Genomic DNA, 17955 nt, shown 5'->3' on the forward strand with positions numbered 1-17955 from the left:
ACTCACTGACATCTGAAGCCACAGACGCGGCCCTCTGCACCGGTGGCTCAGGTGCCAGCTCCATATTTCCTCTTACATTCACACGAACCAGTTCTGGAAAAGCAACCCGAGCCTCCTCCTCATCCAGGAAAGCCAGAGTAGATATCGGAGCAGTCGGAGTTGGAGCAGTCGGAGTTGTAGCTGTGGGTGCAGGAGATTCATTTCTTCTCCTTCCCCTTCCCGCTGCCCCCGCATATGAACCAGGATGGAATATACAGTCTCTGAAGGCATGCCCCTTCTCTCCGCAGAGATTACAGACTATTTCATTTTTGCAATTATTGGAAGAATGACCCACCTCATTGCACTTCCTGCAAATAATCTGTCTGATGTCGCATGCTTCCTGAGTATGGCCATACCTCCTACAATGACGACAAAACCTGGGCGCATTGGGGAAGAACAGGTAACCCCGCTCACTCCCAATGGAAAAATTTGATGGAGGATAATGTATACCCCCTGGTTCATCAGGACTTTCCCGGAACTTGACCATGAAACGATATTTACCGGTCCATAGTTCCTCCTCATTCATGACTTTTACTGCCACCTTGGTAATATAGCAGTGCCTATTTAGAAAGGCATAAATCAAAGCCAAGTCCACATGTGGGTTGTACATGAAAACAGTCAGAGGTACCTCTTTGGAGCAATACAAGATGACAAAAGTCAGCCCATCCAAATATTGATTGTCCAGATTCTTTTTCAAACAATCATAGAAATTGTTGCAAACAGCCATAGAAGTAAATACAAGATTATACTTGCTTTTGAATTGCTGGAGGCACAAGATTTCTTCCTTCTTCACTTCAAGGAGTCCAAACAAAATCTCCTTCACCACGAAGCTGAGGGTAAAGATTCCTTCTTTGCCTTCTTCCACATCAATCTGGATTCCAAACTTCACTCGAGCCTCACCGGGCCCAGCGTATCGAATGCGTCCCATTATCGCTAGTCGTGTCTACTGGCCAACTCCTTATAGCAGCAAGTGGCTTAAGCCATAAAATGGCGATGCCACAGGGCCAAGAGTTAACGCACAGACAGCCAAATGACTAGACCCATTACAGATCTGAGCCAAAAGGCCGAGAAGCGATAACCAGAATTGGTTTCAAACTACGGAGCCACCCAAGGATCCTGAAAAGTCCATTTGTGGAGATGAGCTCCTGGACTCCCGTTAAGAAGACATGTTGTCAACCTCTAGATCCCTTACATGCCTGCACTTTTCGGCTTGCTGCTGCTGCAATCCACGCGTTTTAGATCTGCATAACTCCACCTCTTTAAACACAGCACCTTCACCCCCTGCTGTTCCCACCCGCCTCAACACCGTTGGAAGGGAGGAGAACCAATTAAGGCGGGGGGTGGGGTGGAACGAGCAGCTGTCTACCCTTAGCAGGAGGGCTCCTGATTACATACCTCTCCTGCTGCTGCTGCTGCTGGCTGTCCAGCAGCAGACTGAAGGTGGCTGCTGCTGTGCACAGGTATATAAAGGCTCAGAGCCTATTATGACACGCGCAGCCAGCGTTCCATTGCCACATTCCATCTACTGCAGGCAGGATACCTGGCTGGCTGAATGTCGCTGAGAAGCTCACAGAGACCGCCATAAGCAACAGTTTAACAGAATGCCACAGACTAATCAACCAAACTTTTTGGGTTGGGTTCTCTTTTATAGTCTGCAGGCATTAAATGAAAGAAGTCAGTGTTCCAGCAGAGGGAGACAACGTTTCAGAAAAGGCATTGTAGCAAACCAAAAAAGAAATTTTAAGCGCAGCAGAGTAACCAGCGCACATACCTGTTAGCTCAGGTGAGTTTAAAAGGCTGCTGTTGATAACAAGGGCATTTGCTAAATAGATGGTGTGTGTGCAACAATATACTGAAAGGTCAATTATATTGTGCAGCTTATCTCACCACCTGTAGTTATTTAGGTGAAAGCTCCAAAATGCTTGCCTAATATGTCTGTTTATCCAAAAGGAAGTAAAAAGGGAGAGCTAGAAAGATAGCATTGCATCACATTACATGGCAATGCAATGCACAGTTGCTGAAGTTGAACCAAAATGAGCTTGTAATCTGGCTTCTGCAACTTTGAACATGAAAAATCCAATGAGGAGAAGAAAAGCAAAGCCAAAGAGTCCATCCCAAAATCCGACAAACAAGCAAAATGAACAAAAAACATTGAATTCAATTCTTTCTGATTTTAGAAACTGCATTAAAGAAGGGGTGCACCGGTCCTGGAGATACTGCAATACCAGGTCAATGCGTGGAGTGGACAGAGCAAGCTCTTTTTCCATCTCCCTGTTCTAAAAATCCATTTAATATATGGTCCCCAGATAGGGGACGTATCAGATATTAAACTGATAAGAACAGATACTACACTTGATCTTAGCCAAAAGGCCGAGAAGCGATAACCAGAATTGGTTTCAAACTACGGAGCCACCCAAGGATCCTGAAAAGTCCATTTGTGGAGATGAGCTCCTGGACTCCTGTTAAGAAGACATGTTGTCAACCTCTAGATCCCTTACATGCCTGCACTTTTCGGCTTGCTGCTGCTGCAATCCACGCGTTTTAGATCTGCATAACTCCACCTCTTTAAACACAGCACCTTCACCCCATGCTGTTCCCACCCGCCTCAACACCGTTGGAAGGGAGGAGAACCAATTAAGGCGGGGGGTGGGGTGGAACGAGCAGCTGTCTACCCTTAGCAGGAGGGCTCCTGATTACATACCTCTCCTGCTGCTGCTACTGCTGGCTGTCCAGCAGCAGACTGAAGGTGGCTGCTGCTGTGCACAGGTATATAAAGGCTCAGAGCCTATTATGACACGCGCAGCCAGCGTTCCATTGCCACATTCCATCTACTGCAGGCAGGATACCTGGCTGGCTGAATGTCGCTGAGAAGCTCACAGAGACCGCCATAAGCAACAGTTTAACAGAATGCCACAGACTAATCAACCAAACTTTTTGGGTTGGGTTCTCTTTTATAGTCTGCAGGCATTAAATGAAAGAAGTCAGTGTTCCAGCAGAGGGAGACAACGTTTCAGAAAAGGCATTGTAGCAAACCAAAAAAGAAATTTTAAGCGCAGCAGAGTAACCAGCGCACATACCTGTTAGCTCAGGTGAGTTTAAAAGGCTGCTGTTGATAACAAGGGCATTTGCTAAATAGATGGTGTGTGTGCAACAATATACTGAAAGGTCAATTATATTGTGCAGCTTATCTCACCACCTGTAGTTATTTAGGTGAAAGCTCCAAAATGCTTGCCTAATATGTCTGTTTATCCAAAAGGAAGTAAAAAGGGAGAGCTAGAAAGATAGCATTGCATCACATTACATGGCAATGCAATGCACAGTTGCTGAAGTTGAACCAAAATGAGCTTGTAATCTGGCTTCTGCAACTTTGAACATGAAAAATCCAATGAGGAGAAGAAAAGCAAAGCCAAAGAGTCCATCCCAAAATCCGACAAACAAGCAAAATGAACAAAAAACATTGAATTCAATTCTTTCTGATTTTAGAAACTGCATTAAAGAAGGGGTGCACCGGTCCTGGAGATACTGCAATACCAGGTCAATGCGTGGAGTGGACAGAGCAAGCTCTTTTTCCATCTCCCTGTTCTAAAAATCCATTTAATATATGGTCCCCAGATAGGGGACGTATCAGATATTAAACTGATAAGAACAGATACTACACTTGATCTTAGCCAAAAGGCCGAGAAGCGATAACCAGAATTGGTTTCAAACTACGGAGCCACCCAAGGATCCTGAAAAGTCCATTTGTGGAGATGAGCTCCTGGACTCCCGTTAAGAAGACATGTTGTCAACCTCTAGATCCCTTACATGCCTGCACTTTTCGGCTTGCTGCTGCTGCAATCCACGCGTTTTAGATCTGCATAACTCCACCTCTTTAAACACAGCACCTTCACCCCCTGCTGTTCCCACCCGCCTCAACACCGTTGGAAGGGAGGAGAACCAATTAAGGCGGGGGTGGGGTGGAGCGAGCAGCTGTCTACCCTTACCAGGAGGGCTCCTGATTACATACCTCTCCTGCTGCTGCTGCTGCTGGCTGTCCAGCAGCAGACTGAAGGTGGCTGCTGCTGTGCACAGGTATATAAAGGCTCAGAGCCTATTATGACACGTGCAGCCAGCGTTCCATTGCCACATTCCATCTACTGCAGGCAGGATACCTGGCTGGCTGAATGTCGCTGAGAAGCTCACAGAGACCGCCATAAGCAACAGTTTAACAGAATGCCACAGACTAATCAACCAAACTTTTTGGGTTGGGTTCTCTTTTATAGTCTGCAGGCATTAAATGAAAGAAGTCAGTGTTCCAGCAGAGGGAGACAACGTTTCAGAAAAGGCATTGTAGCAAACCAAAAAAGAAATTTTAAGCGCAGCAGAGTAACCAGCGCACATACCTGTTAGCTCAGGTGAGTTTAAAATGCTGCTGTTGATAACAAGGGCATTTGCTAAATAGATGGTGTGTGTGCAACAATATACTGAAAGGTCAATTATATTGTGCAGCTTATCTCACCACCTGTAGTTATTTAGGTGAAAGCTCCAAAATGCTTGCCTAATATGTCTGTTTATCCAAAAGGAAGTAAAAAGGGAGAGCTAGAAAGATAGCATTGCATCACATTACATGGCAATGCAATGCACAGTTGCTGAAGTTGAACCAAAATGAGCTTGTAATCTGGCTTCTGCAACTTTGAACATGAAAAATCCAATGAGGAGAAGAAAAGCAAAGCCAAAGAGTCCATCCCAAAATCCGACAAACAAGCAAAATGAACAAAAAACATTGAATTCAATTCTTTCTGATTTTAGAAACTGCATTAAAGAAGGGGTGCACCGGTCCTGGAGATACTGCAATACCAGGTCAATGCGTGGAGTGGACAGAGCAAGCTCTTTTTCCATCTCCCTGTTCTAAAAATCCATTTAATATATGGTCCCCAGATAGGGGACGTATCAGATATTAAACTGATAAGAACAGATACTACACTTGATCTTAGCCAAAAGGCCGAGAAGCGATAACCAGAATTGGTTTCAAACTACGGAGCCACCCAAGGATCCTGAAAAGTCCATTTGTGGAGATGAGCTCCTGGACTCCCGTTAAGAAGACATGTTGTCAACCTCTAGATCCCTTACATGCCTGCACTTTTCGGCTTGCTGCTGCTGCAATCCACGCGTTTTAGATCTGCATAACTCCACCTCTTTAAACACAGCACCTTCACCCCCTGCTGTTCCCACCCGCCTCAACACCATTGGAAGGGAGGAGAACCAATTAAGGCGGGGGGTGGGGTGGAACGAGCAGCTGTCTACCCTTAGCAGGAGGGCTCCTGATTACATACCTCTCCTGCTGCTGCTGCTGGCTGTCCAGCAGCAGACTGAAGGTGGCTGCTGCTGTGCACAGGTATATAAAGGCTCAGAGCCTATTATGACACGCGCAGCCAGCGTTCCATTGCCACATTCCATCTACTGCAGGCAGGATACCTGGCTGGCTGAATGTCGCTGAGAAGCTCACAGAGACCGCCATAAGCAACAGTTTAACAGAATGCCACAGACTAATCAACCAAACTTTTTGGGTTGGGTTCTCTTTTATAGTCTGCAGGCATTAAATGAAAGAAGTCAGTGTTCCAGCAGAGGGAGACAATGTTTCAGAAAAGGCATTGTAGCAAACCAAAAAAGAAATTTTAAGCGCAGCAGAGTAACCAGCGCACATACCTGTTAGCTCAGGTGAGTTTAAAAGGCTGCTGTTGATAACAAGGGCATTTGCTAAATAGATGGTGTGTGTGCAACAATATACTGAAAGGTCAATTATATTGTGCAGCTTATCTCACCACCTGTAGTTATTTAGGTGAAAGCTCCAAAATGCTTGCCTAATATGTCTGTTTATCCAAAAGGAAGTAAAAAGGGAGAGCTAGAAAGATAGCATTGCATCACATTACATGGCAATGCAATGCACAGTTGCTGAAGTTGAACCAAAATGAGCTTGTAATCTGGCTTCTGCAACTTTGAACATGAAAAATCCAATGAGGAGAAGAAAAGCAAAGCCAAAGAGTCCATCCCAAAATCTGACAAACAAGCAAAATGAACAAAAAACATTGAATTCAATTCTTTCTGATTTTAGAAACTGCATTAAAGAAGGGGTGCACCGGTCCTGGAGATACTGCAATACCAGGTCAATGCGTGGAGTGGACAGAGCAAGCTCTTTTTCCATCTCCCTGTTCTAAAAATCCATTTAATATATGGTCCCCAGATAGGGGACGTATCAGATATTAAACTGATAAGAACAGATTTTTTTTAATTTGGCTATCCCCTGCAGAGGGATAAAACCGTTTATTAAAACTTTAACAAATTACAAGCATAATTACACAAATACCAAACCTTAAAAGACAAATGAAATTTACAAAACAAAAAAATACAAAGATTTTAAATAATTAGGTTCCATTGGTCAACAAGCCATTTTTTGGAAATATGTACATTCTTCTTTTTGTCAATTAAATAATAAGTATACATTTCACATAAACATAAACTTAAAACATCATTCACTGATAAAACATCTTGTTTAAAAATAGCAATGTTGCGCGCTTTCCAGAGAGATGACTTGGCGCAGTTCACTGTCTTCCAAGCCATTGTGTACTGGTCCATTGTGGGGCATTCCATAAGTCCATATAGCACAGTTTTATATGTAAAGTCCTTGAGGTCTGCCACCCTTTCCAGTAGGGGGAGCATTCTTCTCCAGAAATCCTTTGCAAAATTACATGTCCATAATAGATGTTCCACCGTTTCCTCGTCTTGGCATCCGGCTCTTGGGCAGATGGCAGACCTCACAAATCCTCTTCTGTATTGGAATGCCCGGCAAGGAAGACAGCGGTGCATGCAACTCCAAGCCAGATCTCTCTGTTCATTAAAAAGATAAAAAACGTTAATCATTTTCCAGATAGACATAGATTTGTCATCATCATATCTGTCAACATTACATATTTCCTCACTTTTACGTATTTCTTTAATTAGTTTCTTACTATTTCTTAATTCCTCTATTTTCTTAGTCCCTAAATTAAAATCGGACACTATTTTCCTTAAAATCTCATAATGCGTCGACAAATTAAAAGCGTGGGGCACAGATATATTAACTTCATACCATCCAAACTTTCTCATAAAAAATCCTGTATTAAAACGCATAAAAAAGGACCAATAGTGATTCTTAAAAAGGGCATTAAAACAGTAAACGAACAGATGGATTAAAAGAAACCTATTAAAATCTGGAAAATCTTTACCACCTTTTACTTTTGATTTCATCACGATTTCTCTTTTCAGCTTTTCCATTTTTGAGTTCCAAAAGAAGGTAAAACAGGTTTTGGTTATCTTTTTTAAAACATTAACAGGAGGGGGGAAAACCATGCTAAGATACAATAAAAGAGGTAAAATCACCATCTTTAAAACCAATACTTTACCCTACATTGTAAGTCTCCTCATGTTCCACATACATATTTTCGTATTTACTTTCTGTGTAACTGTTTCCCAACTATTATAACCATCATTATTTTCAGTGAATGATATACCTAAAATGGAAATGGATTCGGAGACATTAATTGGTACATCACGTAAAATCATCCCCCCAACACTTAAAATGTTACACTTATTAAAATTGATTTTAAAACCAGAAGCTAGACAAAAGGATTGCACTTGATGGAGAGTGGCCGTAAGTGATGGTGCATCTGTACACAAGACCGCCACGTCATCCATGTAGCCTACAACCTTGGCCTCCAAACCACCGCTTCCAGGCAGAGGGACACCGCATATCTGTTTATTTTGGCGTATTGCACATAACATTGGTTCCAGTGCACAGATAAACAGTAGGGGGGACAGAGGGCATCCCTGTTTCACCCCTGACCGTAAAAATATCTCTTGTGTCTTAAAACCATTCACTAAAATCTTACTTGTACAATCCTTGTAAAATGCTTTAAGCGATAGTAAAAACCCTTCTGGTATGCCCATTTTCTCTAAAACTTTAAAAAGATAAAAGTGTGAGACACGGTCAAATGCTTTTTCAAAATCAATAGATAAAATCGCCATTTTCCCCTTTCTGTCTTTCACATCCTCAATACAGTCTTTCACTAAATTCAGATTGTCCCATATACTGCGCCCCGGCACCCCACACACTTGATTAGAATGAATAACTTTGCTGATGACTTCTTTTAGACGATTTGCACAAATTTTAGCCATTATTTTATAGTCACAATTTAAAAGTGTTATTGGTCTCCAGTTTTCTAATTTTGATTTATCGCCTTTTTTGTATAGGAGGGAGACTTCACCTTTCTTCCAGGAATTTAATAAAACCTTATTATTAAAAACCTCAGTAAACAAATAAAACAAATCATCTTTTAAAATATCATAAAAACATACATAAAATTCTATTGGGATGCCATCAGGACCAGGGACCTTTCCAGTTTTAAAACTTTTAATAGTTTTTAACACTTCTTGTTCCGTTAAAACTTGGGATAAAAACTCTTGGGATGCAGGATCTAAAACAGCTGTTAGTCCTTGCAGCGAATCATCCATTAATTTATTATCTATATTTTTTCCATTAAAAAGATTAGAAAAAAAAACCTCAACTTTACCCAGCATATTTTTTATATTATTCTCACCATCTATATGGTCAATTATCACTTTTTCTTTTTTATTTTTCCTAAAAAAATATCTGGAACACTTTTCATTTTCTTCTATATGTTGTACTCTAGAACGAAAAATGATCTCTTTTCCTTTTTGTTCTAGCCATTTTGAAATCTCTTCTTTTAAGTTTAAAATATCAACTTGTACATCTATCCCATTGTCTCTGAGCTTAAATAATGTTTGTAGGCGGGTATTTAAAATTCTATATTCTTCATATTTTTCTTTGGCTCTACATATACTCTTTTTAATAAAAAAGTCTTTTATTTTTACTTTCATTCTATCCCACCATACACTCATAGTCTCATTTGTTTTTTTCCCTTTTCTACATTTCCTATAAAACTCAATAAAATCTGATAAAATCTGCGGGTCGGTTAAAAGGGATACGTTCATTTTCCAGCTTTTCTTACCACATTTTTTGTTGTCATTTACTTTTATGGTAAAGGATAAAAGTTTATGGTCTGAAAATATATTAGTTAAAACTTCACATTTGGCAGGTATTGTTTTATCTGAACCAAAAATAAAATCAATCCTAGAGCTACAATTAGCATTGCTCCAAGTGAAACCGGCGTCCTCTGGGCTGTCACTATGACACTCTTTATATATGTCTATCAATTTAGCATCTTTGACTATATCATGTAGCATACCTGAGGTTTTATCGTAGTTCCTGCTTACAGAGCTGGAGCGCCGGTTTTCACCTTTTAAAACACAATTAAAATCCCCTGCTAAGATAAAAGGTTCAGAGTTATTAATAAATAATGGTAAAAGATCAAGCATTTCGGCTCTTTCATTTTTCTCTGGGGATCCATAAAAATTTAAAAACTGCCATCTAATACCATCAATAAAAGCTTTCACTAATAAAATACGACCTGGTAAAATTTCCTGAATAAAATCAATTAAAACGTTCCCTTTAAAAAGTATGGCTACACCCGCTGATCCTGCAGCATTCGATCCGGACCAGACAGATGGCCCACACTTCCACTCATCTTTATATTTTTGATATGACATTTCATGTGGGATATTACATTCTTGCAGAAAAAATACAGATGCAGTAAAACACGTAAAAAAATTAAAAAGAGCAGTTCTTCTCGTGTTAGATTTTATGCCTCTCACGTTGAGGGAAATACCTTTGAGTTCAGCCATCATTAGAAAATGTAGAAATTTTACTTAGGTAACTAAGAGCAACGGATTTACCTGTCCGATGAACCTGATCAGACCACTGGGCCTGCGCCTCCCTCCTCATCTGATAGTATCGTCACGAGAGTCTCCGTGGAGGAGGAAAGATTACCACATTTATATAAACCCGACGCTACACTGGCATAGCTCGGAGGGCTGGCTGGCAGAACCCGCTGGGTCTCCATTGGCTGGCCATGCAGTTCCTCATCAGGTGGGTCCCCGAGGGGTTCCGCCGCCCCTGTTTGACCTGTAGAAGGTCGTCCTATAGGAGGAGGTTGCGCACAAGGCAGAGCCTCTGACTCTTCAGAGGCAGCAAGATCCCGGTCCCCACCTGTAGCAGCGGAGACCGAAACCCCTGAGGGTCCAGCGTCCACGTCCCCTTCTGGAGAAGTGTCCATCTGTTCACCTCCTGCTGCCTCCTCCGAACCACCCTTTTTCTTTTTCTTAGGACCCACCTTTATCCACTCAGCGCCCTCAGCACTAGGAGACCCAGACTGGGCATGGGCTTCTGTGTCGGCCTTTTGCCGGTCCCTTTTGACCTTACCAGTAGTGCCCTTCTGCTCCTTCTCAGCCCTCCTTTTGGACTCCCGCAGGTCCTGCAGCCAGGTTTTGGGATTTGGTATTTTACCTGTCATAGACTCTGGAGACACTTCACTATTTGGTATGCCCTTATTGTCTCCAGAGGCTCCAGGTTGTTGTTCCTCCTCCTGAGGGGTGGTCTGATCTTTTGGTCCTTGGTCGGACGTCTTGGACTTCCCCTTTTGCTCATCTTCCCGAAATCTGTGAGGGCAAGAAAAATAAAAGTGACCTGGAGTCTGGCAAAAACTGCATTTCTTTTCCTTAGGGCATTCTTTTGTCTCATGTTCTTCACTAGCACAATTTCTACATGATACATGACAGTTTTCTTTTGAATGACCATAGCGCCCACAATTTCTGCAATATACTGGCATCCCAGGAAAGAAGAAATCCCCATTTGTTTGCCCAATTTTGAAACGGGCAGGGGGGAGCCGTATACCACCTGGTGTATTTGGATCTCTTGTACACTTCACAAGGAATTTCCACTTAGATGTCCATATGTAATATTCGTTTAATATCTTCCCAATACATTTAACACTTTTAAAATAAATTGCTAGAAATGACATTACTTCTGGAGCAGAAACAAAGGGCGAAAATATTTTTACAATAACCAGTCTTACCTCATCCAGGACGTGCTCAACAATTTGTATCCCTTTCAAAACAGGACTATTTTCAACTTTTTTTAACTTTTCTAGTACATCTCTAAAAATACCTTCTCCGGTGAATGTGATGTCATAGTCACCTCTTCTGGGATAATCCTGGATGGAGAGAATTTCATTCCTTTGTACGCCAAGAAGGTTCCTGAGCACGTCCTGGACTACATACCCTAATTTCCTCATATCCGAGCCACCCGCCGTGAAGTGAACTCGGATAGAGTTTTTTAGCCTCGCATAAAGAGGCACGAGGTTAGGGTCAACCTCCATGGAAAAACGCAACAAGGTTGCAAATTGCAGCCGCTTGCAATCTGCGCTCCCAGTGTTCTTGCAGCGAAAAACACCTGGAAGCTGGGGGATCGCAACTCGTTACCCTGGGACTAAGCCCTCTCCCTAATAGCAGCAAGCAGGTTAAGTCCACCAAAGTGGACGATCCTGCCAGGCCAAGGAGAGGGGTACCCGAGTGCCCTTCAACCACAATCTCCTGCAATAAAGCACTTGATCGTAGCCAAAAGGCCGAGAAGCGATAACCAGAATTGGTTTCAAACTACGGAGCCACCCAAGGATCCTGAAAAGTCCATTTGTGGAGATGAGCTCCTGGACTCCCGTTAAGAAGACATGTTGTCAACCTCTAGATCCCTTACATGCCTGCACTTTTCGGCTTGCTGCTGCTGCAATCCACGCGTTTTAGATCTGCATAACTCCACCTCTTTAAACACAGCACCTTCACCCCCTGCTGTTCCCACCCGCCTCAACACCGTTGGAAGGGAGGAGAACCAATTAAGGCGGGGGGTGGGGTGGAACGAGCAGCTGTCTACCCTTAGCAGGAGGGCTCCTGATTACATACCTCTCCTGCTGCTGCTGCTGCTGGCTGTCCAGCAGCAGACTGAAGGTGGCTGCTGCTGTGCACAGGTATATAAAGGCTCAGAGCCTATTATGACACGCGCAGCCAGCGTTCCATTGCCACATTCCATCTACTGCAGGCAGGATACCTGGCTGGCTGAATGTCGCTGAGAAGCTCACAGAGACCGCCATAAGCAACAGTTTAACAGAATGCCACAGACTAATCAACCAAACTTTTTGGGTTGGGTTCTCTTTTATAGTCTGCAGGCATTAAATGAAAGAAGTCAGTGTTCCAGCAGAGGGAGACAACGTTTCAGAAAAGGCATTGTAGCAAACCAAAAAAGAAATTTTAAGCGCAGCAGAGTAACCAGCGCACATACCTGTTAGCTCAGGTGAGTTTAAAAGGCTGCTGTTGATAACAAGGGCATTTGCTAAATAGATGGTGTGTGTGCAACAATATACTGAAAGGTCAATTATATTGTGCAGCTTATCTCACCACCTGTAGTTATTTAGGTGAAAGCTCCAAAATGCTTGCCTAATATGTCTGTTTATCCAAAAGGAAGTAAAAAGGGAGAGCTAGAAAGATAGCATTGCATCACATTACATGGCAATGCAATGCACAGTTGCTGAAGTTGAACCAAAATGAGCTTGTAATCTGGCTTCTGCAACTTTGAACATGAAAAATCCAATGAGGAGAAGAAAAGCAAAGCCAAAGAGTCCATCCCAAAATCCGACAAACAAGCAAAATGAACAAAAAACATTGAATTCAATTCTTTCTGATTTTAGAAACTGCATTAAAGAAGGGGTGCACCGGTCCTGGAGATACTGCAATACCAGGTCAATGCGTGAAGTGGACAGAGCAAGCTCTTTTTCCATCTCCCTGTTCTAAAAATCCATTTAATATATGGTCCCCAGATAGGGGACGTATCAGATATTAAACTGATAAGAACAGATTTTTTAATTTGGCTATCCCCTGCAGAGGGATAAAACCGTTTATTAAAACTTTAACAAATTACAAGCATAATTACACAAATACCAAACGTTAAAAGACAAATGAAATTTACAAAACAAAAAAATACAAAGATTTTAAATAATTAGGTTCCATTGGTCAACAAGCCATTTTTTGGAAATATGTATATTCTTCTTTTTGTCAATTAAATAATAAGTATACATTTCACATAAACATAAACTTAAAACATCATTCACTGATAAAACATCTTGTTTAAAAATAGCAATGTTGCGCGCTTTCCAGAGAGATGACTTGGCGCAGTTCACTGTCTTCCAAGCCATTGTGTACTGGTCCATTGTGGGGCATTCCATAAGTCCGTATAGCACAGTTTTATATGTAAAGTCCTTGAGGTCTGCCACCCTTTCCAGTAGGGGGAGCAGTCTTCTCCAGAAATCCTTTGCAAAATTACATGTCCATAATAGATGTTCCACCGTTTCCTCGTCTTGGCATCCGGCTCTTGGGCAGATGGCAGACCTCACAAATCCTCTTCTGTATTGGAATGCCCGGCAAGGAAGACAGCGGTGCATGCAACTCCAAGCCAGATCTCTCTGTTCATTAAAAAGATAAAAAACGTTAATCATTTTCCAGATAGACATAGATTTGTCATCATCATATCTGTCAACATTACATATTTCCTCACTTTTACGTATTTCTTTAATTAGTTTCTTACTATTTCTTAATTCCTCTATTTTCTTAGTCCCTAAATTAAAATCGGACACTATTTTCCTTAAAATCTCATAATGCGTCGACAAATTAAAAGCATGGGGCACAGAAATATTAACTTCATACCATCCAAACTTTCTCATAAAAAATCCTGTATTAAAACGCATAAAAAAGGACCAATAGTGATTCTTAAAAAGGGCATTAAAACAGTAAACGAACAGATGGATTAAAAGAAACCTATTAAAATCTGGAAAATCTTTACCACCTTTTACTTTTGATTTCATCACGATTTCTCTTTTCAGCTTTTCCATTTTTGAGTTCCAAAAGAAGGTAAAACAGGTTTTGGTTATCTTTTTTAAAACATTAACAGGCGGGGGGAAAACCATGCTAAGATACAATAAAAGAGGTAAAATCACCATCTTTAAAACCAATACTTTACCCTCCATTGTAAGTCTCCTCATGTTCCACATACATATTTTCGTATTTACTTTCTGTGTAACTGTTTCCCAACTATTATAACCATCATTATTTTCAGTGAATGATATACCTAAAATGGAAATGGATTCGGAGACATTAATTGGTACATCACGTAAAATCATCCCCCCAACACTTAAAATGTTACACTTATTAAAATTGATTTTAAAACCAGAAGCTAGACAAAAGGATTGCACTTGATGGAGAGTGGCCGTAAGTGATGGTGCATCTGTACACAAGACCGCCACGTCATCCATGTAGCCTACAACCTTGGCCTCCAAACCACCGCTTCCAGGCAGAGGGACACCGCATATCTGTTTATTTTGGCGTATTGCACATAACATTGGTTCCAGTGCACAGATAAACAGTAGGGGGGACAGAGGGCATCCCTGTTTCACCCCTGACCGTAAAAATACCTCTTGTGTCTTAAAACCATTCACTAAAATCTTACTTGTACAATCCTTGTAAAATGCTTTAAGCGATAGTAAAAACCCTTCTGGTATGCCCATTTTCTCTAAAACTTTAAAAAGATAAAAGTGTGAGACACGGTCAAATGCTTTTTCAAAATCAATAGATAAAATCGCCATTTTCCCCTTTCTGTCTTTCACATCCTCAATACAGTCTTTCACTAAATTCAGATTGTCCCATATACTGCGCCCCGGCACCCCACACACTTGATTAGAATGAATAACTTTGCTGATGACTTCTTTTAGACGATTTGCACAAATTTTAGCCATTATTTTATAGTCACAATTTAAAAGTGTTATTGGTCTCCAGTTTTCTAATTTTGATTTATCGCCTTTTTTGTATAGGAGGGAGACTTCACCTTTCTTCCAGGAATTTAATAAAACCTTATTATTAAAAACCTCAGTAAACAAATAAAACAAATCATCTTTTAAAATATCATAAAAACATACATAAAATTCTATTGGGATGCCATCAGGACCAGGGACCTTTCCAGTTTTAAAACTTTTAATAGTTTTTAACACTTCTTGTTCCGTTAAAACTTGGGATAAAAACTCTTGGGATGCGGGATCTAAAACAGCTGTTAGTCCTTGCAGCGAATCATCCATTAATTTATTATCTATATTTTTTCCATTAAAAAGATTAGAAAAAAAAACCTCAACTTTACCCAGCATATTTTTTATATTATTCTCACCATCTATATGGTCAATTATCACTTTTTCTTTTTTATTTTTCCTAAAAAAATATCTGGAACACTTTTCATTTTCTTCTATATGTTGTACTCTAGAACGAAAAATTATCTCTTTTCCTTTTTGTTCTAGCCATTTTGAAATCTCTTCTTTTAAGTTTGAAATATCAACTTGTACATCTATCCCATTGTCTCTGAGCTTAAATAATGTTTGTAGGCGGGTATTTAAAATTCTATATTCTTCATATTTTTCTTTGGCTCTACATATACTCTTTTTAATAAAAAAGTCTTTTATTTTTACTTTCATTCTATCCCACCATACACTCATAGTCTCATTTGTTTTTTTCCCTTTTCTACATTTCCTATAAAACTCAATAAAATCTGATAAAATCTGCGGGTCGGTTAAAAGGGATACGTTCATTTTCCAGCTTTTCTTACCACATTTTTTGTTGTCATTTACTTTTATGGTAAAGGATAAAAGTTTATGGTCTGAAAATATATTAGTTAAAACTTCACATTTGGCAGGTATTGTTTTATCTGAACCAAAAATAAAATCAATCCTAGAGCTACAATTAGCATTGCTCCAAGTGAAACCGGCGTCCTCTGGGCTGTCACTATGACACTCTTTATATATGTCTATCAATTTAGCATCTTTGACTATATCATGTAGCATACCTGAGGTTTTATCGTAGTTCCTGCTTACAGAGCTGGAGCGCCGGTTTTCACCTTTTAAAACACAATTAAAATCCCCTGCTAAGATAAAAGGTTCAGAGTTATTAATAAATAATGGTAAAAGATCAAGCATTTCGGCTCTTTCATTTTTCTCTGGGGATCCATAAAAATTTAAAAACTGCCATCTAATACCATCAATAAAAGCTTTCACTAATAAAATACGACCTGGTAAAATTTCCTGAATAAAATCAATTAAAACGTTCCCATTAAAAAGTATGGCTACACCCGCTGATCCTGCAGCATTCGATCCGGACCAGACAGATGGCCCACACTTCCACTCATCTTTATATTTTTGATATGACATTTCATGTGGGATATTACATTCTTGCAGAAAAAATACAGATGCAGTAAAACACGTAAAAAAATTAAAAAGAGCAGTTCTTCTCGTGTTAGATTTTATGCCTCTCACGTTGAGGGAAATACCTTTGAGTTCAGCCATCATTAGAAAATGTAGAAATTTTACTTAGGTAACTAAGAGCAACGGATTTACCTGTCCGATGAACCTGATCAGACCACTGGGCTTGCGCCTCCCTCCTCATCTGATAGTATCGTCACGAGAGTCTCCGTGGAGGAGGAAAGATTACCACATTTATATAAACCCGACGCTACACTGGCATAGCTCGGAGGGCTGGCTGGCAGAACCCGCTGGGTCTCCATTGGCTGGCCATGCAGTTCCTCATCAGGTGGGTCCCCGAGGGGTTCCGCCGCCCCTGTTTGACCTGTGGAAGGTCGTCCTATAGGAGGAGGTTGCGCACAAGGCAGAGCCTCTGACTCTTCAGAGGCAGCAAGATCCCGGTCCCCACCTGTAGCAGCGGAGACCGAAACCCCTGAGGGTCCAGCGTCCACGTCCCCTTCAGGAGAAGTGTCCATCTGTTCACCTCCTGCTGCCTCCTCCGAACCACCCTTTTTCTTTTTCTTAGGACCCACCTTTATCCACTCAGCGCCCTCAGCACTAGGAGACCCAGACTGGGCATGGGCTTCTGTGTCGGCCTTTTGCCGGTCCCTTTTGACCTTACCAGTAGTGCCCTTCTGCTCCTTCTCAGCCCTCCTTTTGGACTCCCGCAGGTCCTGCAGCCAGGTTTTGGGATTTGGTATTTTACCTGTCATAGACTCTGGAGACACTTCACTATTTGGTACGCCCTTATTGTCTCCAGAGGCTCCAGGTTGTTGTTCCTCCTCCTGAGGGGTGGTCTGATCTTTTGGTCCTTGGTCGGACGTCTTGGACTTCCCCTTTTGCTCATCTTCCCGAAATCTGTGAGGGCAAGAAAAATAAAAGTGACCTGGAGTCTGGCAAAAACTGCATTTCTTTTCCTTAGGGCATTCTTTTGTCTCATGTTCTTCACTAGCACAATTTCTACATGATACATGACAGTTTTCTTTTGAATGACCATAGCGCCCACAATTTCTGCAATATACTGGCATCCCAGAAAAGAAGAAATCCCCATTTGTTTGCCCAATTTTGAAACGGGCAGGGGGGAGCCGTATACCACCTGGTGTATTTGGATCTCTTGTACACTTCACAAGGAATTTCCACTTAGATGTCCATATGTTATATTCGTTTAATATCTTCCCAATACATTTAACACTTTTAAAATAAATTGCTAGAAATGACATTACTTCTGGAGCAGAAACAAAGGGCGAAAATATTTTTACAATAACCAGTCTTACCTCATCCAGGACGTGCTCAACAATTTGTATTCCTTTCAAAACAGGATTATTTTCAACTTTTTTTAACTTTTCTAGTACATCTCTAAAAATACCTTCTCCGGTGAATGTGATGTCATAGTCACCTCTTCTGGGATAATCCTGGATGGAGAGAATTTCATTCCTTTGTACGCCAAGAAGGTTCCTGAGCACGTCCTGGACTACATACCCTAATTTCCTCATATCCGAGCCACCCGCCGTGAAGTGAACTCGGATAGAGTTTTTTAGCCTCGCATAAAGAGGCACGAGGTTAGGGTCAACCTCCATGGAAAAACGCAACAAGGTTGCAAATTGCAGCC

General features: G+C 41.2%; 5 non-coding genes across 5 annotated transcripts; all 5 read right to left on the reverse strand.

Annotated features, from left to right (window-relative positions):
- Window positions 1–2230: 2230 nt before the first annotated feature.
- LOC141233732 (U2 spliceosomal RNA) lies at window positions 2231–2421 on the reverse strand. Its single transcript, XR_012299773.1, has one exon. It is a non-coding gene; the product is annotated as a U2 spliceosomal RNA (small nuclear RNA).
- A 1115-nt stretch (window positions 2422–3536) lies between these two features.
- On the reverse strand, window positions 3537–3727 carry LOC141233733 (U2 spliceosomal RNA). The gene has a single exon (XR_012299774.1). It is a non-coding gene; the product is annotated as a U2 spliceosomal RNA (small nuclear RNA).
- Window positions 3728–4841: 1114 nt separating this feature from the next.
- On the reverse strand, window positions 4842–5032 carry LOC141233734 (U2 spliceosomal RNA). Its single transcript, XR_012299775.1, has one exon. It is a non-coding gene; the product is annotated as a U2 spliceosomal RNA (small nuclear RNA).
- A 1112-nt stretch (window positions 5033–6144) lies between these two features.
- Window positions 6145–6331, reverse strand: LOC141233663 (U2 spliceosomal RNA). Its single transcript, XR_012299731.1, has one exon. It is a non-coding gene; the product is annotated as a U2 spliceosomal RNA (small nuclear RNA).
- Window positions 6332–12721: 6390 nt separating this feature from the next.
- On the reverse strand, window positions 12722–12906 carry LOC141233659 (U2 spliceosomal RNA). Its single transcript, XR_012299728.1, has one exon. It is a non-coding gene; the product is annotated as a U2 spliceosomal RNA (small nuclear RNA).
- Between the last annotated feature and the right edge of the window lie 5049 nt (window positions 12907–17955).

Source organism: Phyllobates terribilis, unplaced genomic scaffold, assembly GCF_046119375.1.
Source record: "Phyllobates terribilis strain yellow unplaced genomic scaffold, ASM4611937v1 Scaffold_602__1_contigs__length_984359, whole genome shotgun sequence".
Taxonomy (NCBI): domain Eukaryota; kingdom Metazoa; phylum Chordata; class Amphibia; order Anura; family Dendrobatidae; genus Phyllobates; species Phyllobates terribilis.